Here is a 9,059-nt window from a genome sequence, read left to right on the forward strand (position 1 = left end):
TCGCATAACAGACCAAGGCATCGGAACAGACCCAGAAAAGGTGTCGGCAATTGCCTTAATAAAACCACCGGCCAACGTTAAGGAGTTACGACAATATTTGGGAGTGGCGTCGTGGTACCAGATTTTGGCCAGATTTTGCAACGTTGGTGCATCCGTTGAATAGCCTGCTCCGGAAAAGCACAAAATGGGAATGGACAGATGACCATCAACAGGCGTTTGAAGCTGTCAAGGCCAGGCTAATAGCAGACCCAATCTTAGCATGCCCAGATTTCACAAAGACATTTGTGCTGCAGACCGACGCCAGCGATTACGGGCTCGGTGCTATTCTCACACAGAATTCCGACCAAGGCGAGAGGGTGATCTCGTATTCCAGTAGGTCCCTAAATGGTTCTGAGAGAAATTTCTCAGCGACTGAGAAGGAATGCCTGGCAATTGTGTGGGCCATACGCAAGTTAAGGCCATACTTGGAGGGCTACCACTTCAAAGTGATCACGGATCATATGGCACTGAAGTGGTTGAATAGCATCGAGAACCAACCGGAAGAATCGCACGATGGGCGCTGGAACTGCAGCAATATGACTTCGAGATCGCGTACAGAAAGGGCCAGCTGAATATAGTCGCAGACGCACTATCACGACAGCCACTGCCAGAAACGTGTCGACGGGTAAAAACACAGGAACAGCACAAGCAAACCGGAGAGTGTAACTGGATAAGGGATATGCGGAGCAAGATTTCCCAAAATCCCCAAAAATATCCAGACTACATGACAGAAGCCGACCAGCTATATCGCCACATACCGCACAGAGCAGGCAACGAGGATGTCACGTCTTGGAAGCTATGCGTGCCAACGGGGTCCAGGCGGCGGGTAATGTCGGAGAACCACAACTCACCGACAGCCGGCCACATGGGCAGTCGGAAAACAATTGCCAGAGTCGCCGCAAGATATCATTGGCCGGGAATGCACCGCGACATAAGGAAATATGTGCAAAACTGCGAGAGCTGCCTACGATATAAGCCAAGCCAACTACAGGCGGCCGGAAAAATGCTGACCCAAGTTCCGGAAGAGCCGTGGGCCACTGTGTGCGCAGATTTCGTCGGACCACTGCCCCGCTCCAAACACGGGAATTCTATGCTGCTAGTGCTGGTAGATAGGTTCTCCAAGTGAACCGAAATGGTGCCAATGCGCAGGGCAACGACGGAAACTCTGGAAAAGGCGATCCGCGAGCGGATCCTCGCAAGATACGGCGTGCCCAAGGTACTGATTACAGACAATGGCGTTCAGTTCACCAGCAGGGCGTTTAAAAAGTTCCTGGGTGAATTAGGCGTCCGACACCAGTTCACGGCCCCGTACACGCCCTAGGCGGTCGATCGATAGTTGCGATTGATGGGTTAACAAAATTGGTTATTTCTATGTTCAAGAATTCAAATGGCAACTTAAGACAACGAAAAGGCAACGACGATGGCAACACTGGAACCCACAATCGATAATCGCGATCGTGGTGAGATTCCAGGGAGTTGCCGGACCGAGGGAAAGCGAAATGGTGACTTTTAGTTTGGGGAAATGTCTGGGCGGGAAAATTCGAATTCCACGCAGGGGAACTGGGAACTGTCTTAGGAACTGGGAACTGTCTGGGAAATGGGAACTGGGAACTATCTGGGGAACTGGGAACTGTCTGGGGAACGGGGAACTGTCTGGGGAACAGGGAAACAGTCTGGGGAAATAATCTTTCAAGGAACTGCATGGAAAAGTCTTTTAGTGAAACAGGCGGGGGAAAGTTCAAGTCTTTCAAGGAGCTGTACGGGTAAAGTCTTTTAGGAGAACAGTCTGGGGAAAGGTTAAGTCTTTCGGGGAACTGTCTGGGGAACATCTAACACGCAAGTCAGGCGGGGAATTCGAGTAGTCTAAACATAAAGGGCGGGGAAAGTCACCACTTTCATTACGTTTCCGAAGGAAGGGGGAAATGTGAGGAGTCATAAACTCCCCACAAATCTCGATGCAGGAGATCGGCCTAGCAGCAGCGGGAGAGGCGAGAAAACCGGAGAAATGAAGGGCATCCAGGTCAAACGGGAAACATTCGGACCTTGGACCCTCATATGGCAAGGGCAACGAGGTCAAACGGTGAATTGGGCGGACTTTGGACCCGCCTAAAGAGGACACACCGTGAATTAACGGTACCTCGATGGACCTTGGACACGCGCCCGGCAAGGGCAACGGGGTCATACGGTAAATTGGCGGACTTCGGACCCGCCCAAAGAGGACACACCGTGAATTAACGGTACCTCAGTGGACCTTGGACCCGAGGGAAATAACGGCACATACAGCGCCTATAAAAAGGACGGCGCAAGCGCAGCTCGGGACAGTACGAGTGCGAGAATCAGAGCGAGTGCGTGAACGCGGAATAAGTAAACATCGAAACCGAAGTGCCCAAGGATCAAGATCGCAAAGTCGAGACGCCGAACGACGGAAAGTCTACAAGGCTGAGGCTACAACGCTGAGATCCAACGGTGCTAGGTCGTGGTAAAGTCAAGCTTAGGGAGTCCTTGCGCGGTGTCAGGCGATAAAGGTGGCTAGGCGATAAGGGAGAACTTTGTTCTACCTGCTAGGCGATACACCTTGCCGACAAAGTCCAGGCTGAACTCCGGAAGCCAGGCGATAAAGGTGGCTAGGCGATAAGGCGTAACTTCGGTTCACCTGCTAGGCGATACACCTTGCCGGCCCCGGTAGGGAAGCTCGCATAACATCCAGGGTTTTGGTGGAGTCGTACCGATCTCAGTCACCCGGAGCAGCAAGCCGAAGCAACACAGCGGTAAGCCAGGAGCGACGCAGCAGCACGCCAGGGGCAGAGCAGCAGCGAGCCAGGAGCAACGCAGCCGGAGACAGCGACAACGGGCAGCAGAATAATAGCAATAAGGCTATATTTTAGAGAGTCAATAAACCAGCACCAACCTAATCATTTCTGGCGTTATCCTTTGGTCACGGGCGGTCACTCAATATAAATTTGGTGGAACGAACTCACAACCTCTCTGAGCTAGCCGCACGTTTACGTAGCGAGCAGAAATAAAGAATCAGGTCGTTACAGTTTATATATTAGTATGACACATTTTTTAAAGACGGCGCTATCGCCATTCCAATAAATTCATTTATTTAAAAAAAACTTCAATTACAATTTTCAATATTTTTAAATGTCGTGTAAAATCGAGTTTTGATTTTCAACAAAACTGTTCACAAGGCCAACGAATAAAATTCTGGATCCATAAATTTGTCTTTGTTTTAAAAAATTAACTTTTAACATAAGAGAATTAAGTTCTTTTTTATCCTTGCAGGGGGTTTAATAATTTTGGTCAAAAGTGTGCAACGCAGTTAAAGAGCATCTCCGACCCTATAAAGTATATATATTCTTGATCAGGATCGCGCCCTAGTTGATATAAGCATGTCCGCCTGTCTGTTTCTACGCAAACTAGTCTCTCACTTTAGTAAATTCACTTTTAAAGATATCGAATTGAAACTTTGCAGACACCCTTCTTTCCTTTGTACACAGGGATCGGCCGACTATATCCTATAGCTGCCATATAAATGAACGATCGGAAATGCCATAACTTTGGTGTTTATAAAGTTGGGAAGATGTGATTTTCTATGGGTTTTATTTTTGACCAATTAATCCGACCTACCAAAATTCATAAGGATCGGCCGACTATATCCTATAGCCGCTATATAACTGATTGATCGGAAATGCCATAACTTTGGTGTTTGTAAATTTAGGAAGTTGGGATTTTCTATGAATATTAAGAATGCATCATATGAATAATTTTGGAGAATATAATTTACAGAATATTCTGCAAGGGTATATGAACTTCGGCTCCGCCCGAAGTTAGCTTTCCTTTCTTTTTATACCCTTGCAGAGGGTATTATAATTTCAGTCAAAAGTTTGCAACGCAGTGAAGGAGACATTTCCGACCCTATAAAGTATATATATTCTTGATCAGCATCACCAGGAGAGTCGATCTAGCCATGTCCGTCTGTCCGTCCGTCTGTCCGTCCGTCCGTTTCTACGCAAACTAGTCCCTCAGTTTTAAAGCTTTCTGCTTGAAACTTTCCCAAAAGTTGTCTTTCTATTGCAAGTAGTATATAAGTCGGAACGAGCCGGATCGGGACACTATATCATATAGCTGCCATATAAACGATTGGAAATGACATAACTTTGGTGTTTTTAAAGTTAGGAAGTTGGGATTTTTTATGAGTATTAAGAATGCATCATATGAATAACCGATCGGGTTTTGGAGAATATAATTTACAGAATATTCTGCAAGGGTATATCAACTTCGGCTCCGCCCGAAGTTAGCTTTCTTTCTTGTTTTTTATAAAAATTGTTTGTCACTTGTTTTGCAGTGCTTCAGGCTAAAACAAAGTATTGTATTTGTCGGAGATCAGTGTGTAGGTCATTTCCTAGAACGTCATTTAAAGTAGGCGACGCATAGGCGAGACATATTTTGGAACTTTGGATTGTAAATGCGCAGTTAGCGGGAAAGAAGCATAGTAGCGGAAATTGAGTGTCTGCTACTGAGTGAGGTCTGATCGCATTCCGCGAACTGAATGAGAACAGAGGCAGGAGCAAAAAAGGAATTGGTTAAATTGAGCTCTGCGTTCTTGGAGGTCAAATCGATTTGCGGCATAGAGACGAGCAGAACTTGCTGTGCTTTGAAAATTAAATAAAAATGAATCCGTCACCAAACGAGTCCCCGATATATTTATTTATTGGTCGACGAACGTGACATGCACAGTCGAATTTGGCCTTACGCTCGCGAGAATTTGCAAGGCACAGCATTTGTATATAACTCTGCCCTCGATTACAGCTCACTGCTAAAAATTAACATAAGAATGGTAGAATGGAATCAATTTGCCGGCTTTGCCTCGCATTCAAGTTTAAATATGAAACGCCAGGTATGTGCTGCTCAAGTCGCAGGGTTAGATTGCTTGCTTTTCAGCTTCCGCCATTAAATGTGCAGGCTAATGAAGCACCTACATGTAACAAAGTTCTGCAACGAGGTGCTTTAATGATATGGAATGAATACACAATGGCTCATTGGATCGCACATTAAAGGATCTCCGCAAAAATGGCCAAATAATTTGTGGTGCCCTAATTCTGTTAGCAGGTGATTTCCGACAACGCGTGTTTGAAATCGTCTTATCTAAACCGCCATGTTAAAAAACACAGATGTTCGTGTTCAATTGCAAAACGACCCATGAGCAGATTTATTTTCACATATGTCGGAAATGGCAGAGTCCCAATTGATAATTTGACCGGGTTGATATCACTGATTTTTGTAATATTGTACAATCAAAAGAACAACTGAGGGAGGGAGCAACATTGGTAGGAAAAAAAATAACGATGTCAACGCAATAAACTCATCAATTTTAAGGGTCATGGAATGTGATATTAATCAACCCAAACTTTGTAACGTTACCAGATTAGTAGTGAGAGGATTACAGCGAAACGTGACGAAGCGACGATTTTGAAAGGAAAGTACAAGGGTTAACAATGATTCCTTATGACATGCCATTTGAATTTAAACGTTTCCAATTACCGATTCGTCTTGCATTTGCCATGATATATATATTGCACTGATAGCCAATCAAAAATATTTTTTATTTCAATGATTTCCAGTAAAATTAATTTTCTTGACCAACTAAGCGGTCACTTTATTATAAATCTTTTTAATTTTTTTTTTTTTTTTATTGGCTTTTTTTTTCCTTATTGGATCTTCTCTTTATGAGAACTGCTGGAAACTCGCGTGAGTGTTCTCGCGAGATGATTTGGATGTACTGATAGCCTGTTGTAGTACTTTGTTATGATTTGTGCTATCTCTTCTCTGACGAGTGATATGTGAAGGTCCCTGTGAATGTTTTCATTCCGAACGTACCACGGTGCCCCGGTTCTAATTTAAATCGTGGAATAACCATCGAGGTAAACCTGATTCAGGCAAAGAATAGCTAATTAATATTTATGACAGGTACTGTAGAAATAACTATAGTATACGAATACCACTTTTTAATAGTAAGCATAACAAAAACATAAGAAACATGTACAAATTTATTGGATTAAGCTAAAGACTTTAACCACATATTACAGATACAAAAAGTAATTTAAGTAATTAAAAAATATATACAAACAATTTAGCACCAGTCAGCGTCCAAGCAAATAAATTGAATCATGTAATAGAAACAGTCAATCAAGAAATAACAGTAATGGATGTAATTAAATTACAAAACCAACAGGAAAGGAAATTAAAATGGCAAATTTTCTTTGAGATAGAAATGCAGCTCACAAGCTTATGTGTTTTCGACCGCAAATTATTAAAACATGACTTTATATAAAAAAATAAAAATAAAACATCAGAAAAATTACTAAATATTAAAACTTCAACCTGGAGTAATAAATAATAATTGTATATACGTATTTTAAACCCACAGAATGTAAATACACAAAATCAGTAAAAAAAATTTTCAAATAAATTATATTGAACCAACTATTTATTAACTTTGAATTTACCTATGTTAGTATCGAACTGAAAGTGCACGAAAAATGAAACCATAATATAAGGATATAATAGTAATTATAATAAATAAAAATAACAAACTGTTCATTAAAAGTAAATGGATAACCTCCTTCTTCAATAAAACAGTTCCTTCTTAAGCATGCACGGATCGAACCCGGCTATTCTATTTATTATTCTATTTTATTTTTTTATTTTTCTATTTTAAATAAAAAATCCATTTTTTAGACAAACTAAAAGGAAAACATTTAATTATATATATTTCCTTGTCTGTTTTTGGGTACTGAAAATTTTATGATATCGGATAACTTCATGTACCATTTATTTGAGTAAATAAAGTAAGCTCAATATACGAGGTGTGTTCAAAAAGTAAGGTGACTTTTCAAATTTCGCGGGCAACATATTTTCGATTATCGATTTTTTTGTTTTGTTATATTGGTACACTCTTCCCTAACATCTGTACCAAGTTTCAATGGAACATCCTCTTTTGTTTGGTTGTGAGAGGCGTAAAGTTACAAGTTATTTTGCGAGCTCGGCGATTTTTTGCTATCGAAAAATATGGATCAAAGGATTTGCATCAAATTTTGTGTAAAAAATAAAATTAAGTGCTCTGAAACACTTGAAATGTTGACAGTGGCATACGGTGAAACTGTTCTGAGTAAAAAAATGTGTACAAGTGGTACAAACTCTTCCAAGATGGCCGGGAAGATGCCAATGACCAGCCTCGCTCTGGACGCCCAAGCACGTCAACAACTGATGAAAACGTTCAAGCAGTGACGAAAATTGTTTTGGAAAATCGTCGAATCACTATCAGAGAAGTTGCTGAAGATGTCGGTATATCGCTTGGCTCGTGCCATGAAATTTTTTCAAACGTTTTGGGTATGAGTCGTGTGTCAGCGAAGTTTGTTCCGAAATTGCTGAATTTTGACCAAAAGAACCGTCGCATGAGCATCGCTCAAGAGCTGTTGAATGACGTCAACGACGACCCAGATTTACTCAAAAGGGTCATAACTGGTGACGAATCATGGGTATATGGTTATGATATCGAAACCAAAGCCCAATCGTCCCAATGGAAGAGCCCAGGCGAGCCAAGACCGAAAAAAGCACGCCAAGTTCGATCAAATGTCAATGTTTTGATCACTGTTTTCTTCGATTACCATGGCGTGGTGCATCAGGAGTTCTTACCATATGGTCGTAAGGTCAATAAACAGTATTATCTGGAAGTTATGCGCCGTTTGCGAGAAGCAATACGAAAGAAACGTCCAGAATTGTGGAAAAACAATTCATGGCTTTTGCATCACGATAATGCCCCTGCTCACTCATCTTTGCTTGTGAGAGATTTTTTGGCCAAAAACAACACCACAATAATGCCTCAGCCACCATATTCACCGGATTTGGCCCCATGTGACTTTTTCTTGTTCCCAAAACTGAAGAGACCTATGAAAGGACGGAGATTTGCAACGATTGAAGAGATAAAGACTGCATCGCTGCAAGAGCTCAAGGCTATACCGAAAAGTGCTTATGGGAAGTGCTTTGAGGATTGGAAAAACCGTTGGCATAAGTGTATTGTATCTGAGGGGGATTACTTTGAAGGGGACAACATAAATATTGATAAATAAATTAATAGTTTTTCTTGAAAATACAAAGTCACCTTACTTTTTGAACACACCTCGTATGTATAACCTTATATTGATAAGGTGTTACTGTTTAGATAATAGTACTTGCGGGTTAGAGCGGGCGAACAGACAGAGAAAGATAGATATTAGTTACCAATTTGTATCGTGGGAAAGAGAAATGAAAACATCCAGGCGCAGAAAAGTTTTGTGTTTGTGGAGCAGATAAAATTCGACTTCTTGCTTATTTTCTTGTTTTCTCATTATTTATAATTTCTTTTTAAAACGCCCTGGTATTGGCAACAGTTGTAAAGACGGTCAATAAAAACATACAGTGGCTCACAGCTTATTCGACCCACCAGATATTTTCATAAATAAATGTGTATAACTATTGAACTAAAATCTATATTGACAAAATTAAAATGCGGGGTGATGAATTGTGTTATATGTTTAACAAAATGACTTAATTTTATTAAAATAACAAAAGGTTTTAATATTAATCTACTTAAACAAAAAAACTACAAATTATTTAAAAACCATAGGTATTTGTTGGCCGCTTTCTCGGCCAGTTAAAATTTCCTCCTTTTGGAACTTCGTTTGTCTAAAGGTTTTGCCGAAGTGTAGTTCCTGCTGCCCAAGTTAGCATAAGCGTGGTTTTTGTTTTACTTTTCTCCTTTATTTGCGTCTTGCTCAGTCGTTTCCTTAATTCACAGGGAAAAAACCTCTAAAACTTTGGAAGGTCGTGAAGGAAAGACAGTACCAAAGATAAAGATATTGTGATTTTAACAAAGTTATTTTAACAAGTTGATTTTAGCTAGTTGTATAAACAATGATTAGGGAGATTCATTTAATAATTTGTCTCTGGCGAAGGTGTTCTCCTCCAACATTCTCCAC

This window comes from Drosophila rhopaloa, unplaced genomic scaffold (assembly GCF_018152115.1).
Source record: "Drosophila rhopaloa isolate 14029-0021.01 unplaced genomic scaffold, ASM1815211v1 contig_153, whole genome shotgun sequence".
In the NCBI taxonomy this organism is placed as follows: domain Eukaryota; kingdom Metazoa; phylum Arthropoda; class Insecta; order Diptera; family Drosophilidae; genus Drosophila; species Drosophila rhopaloa.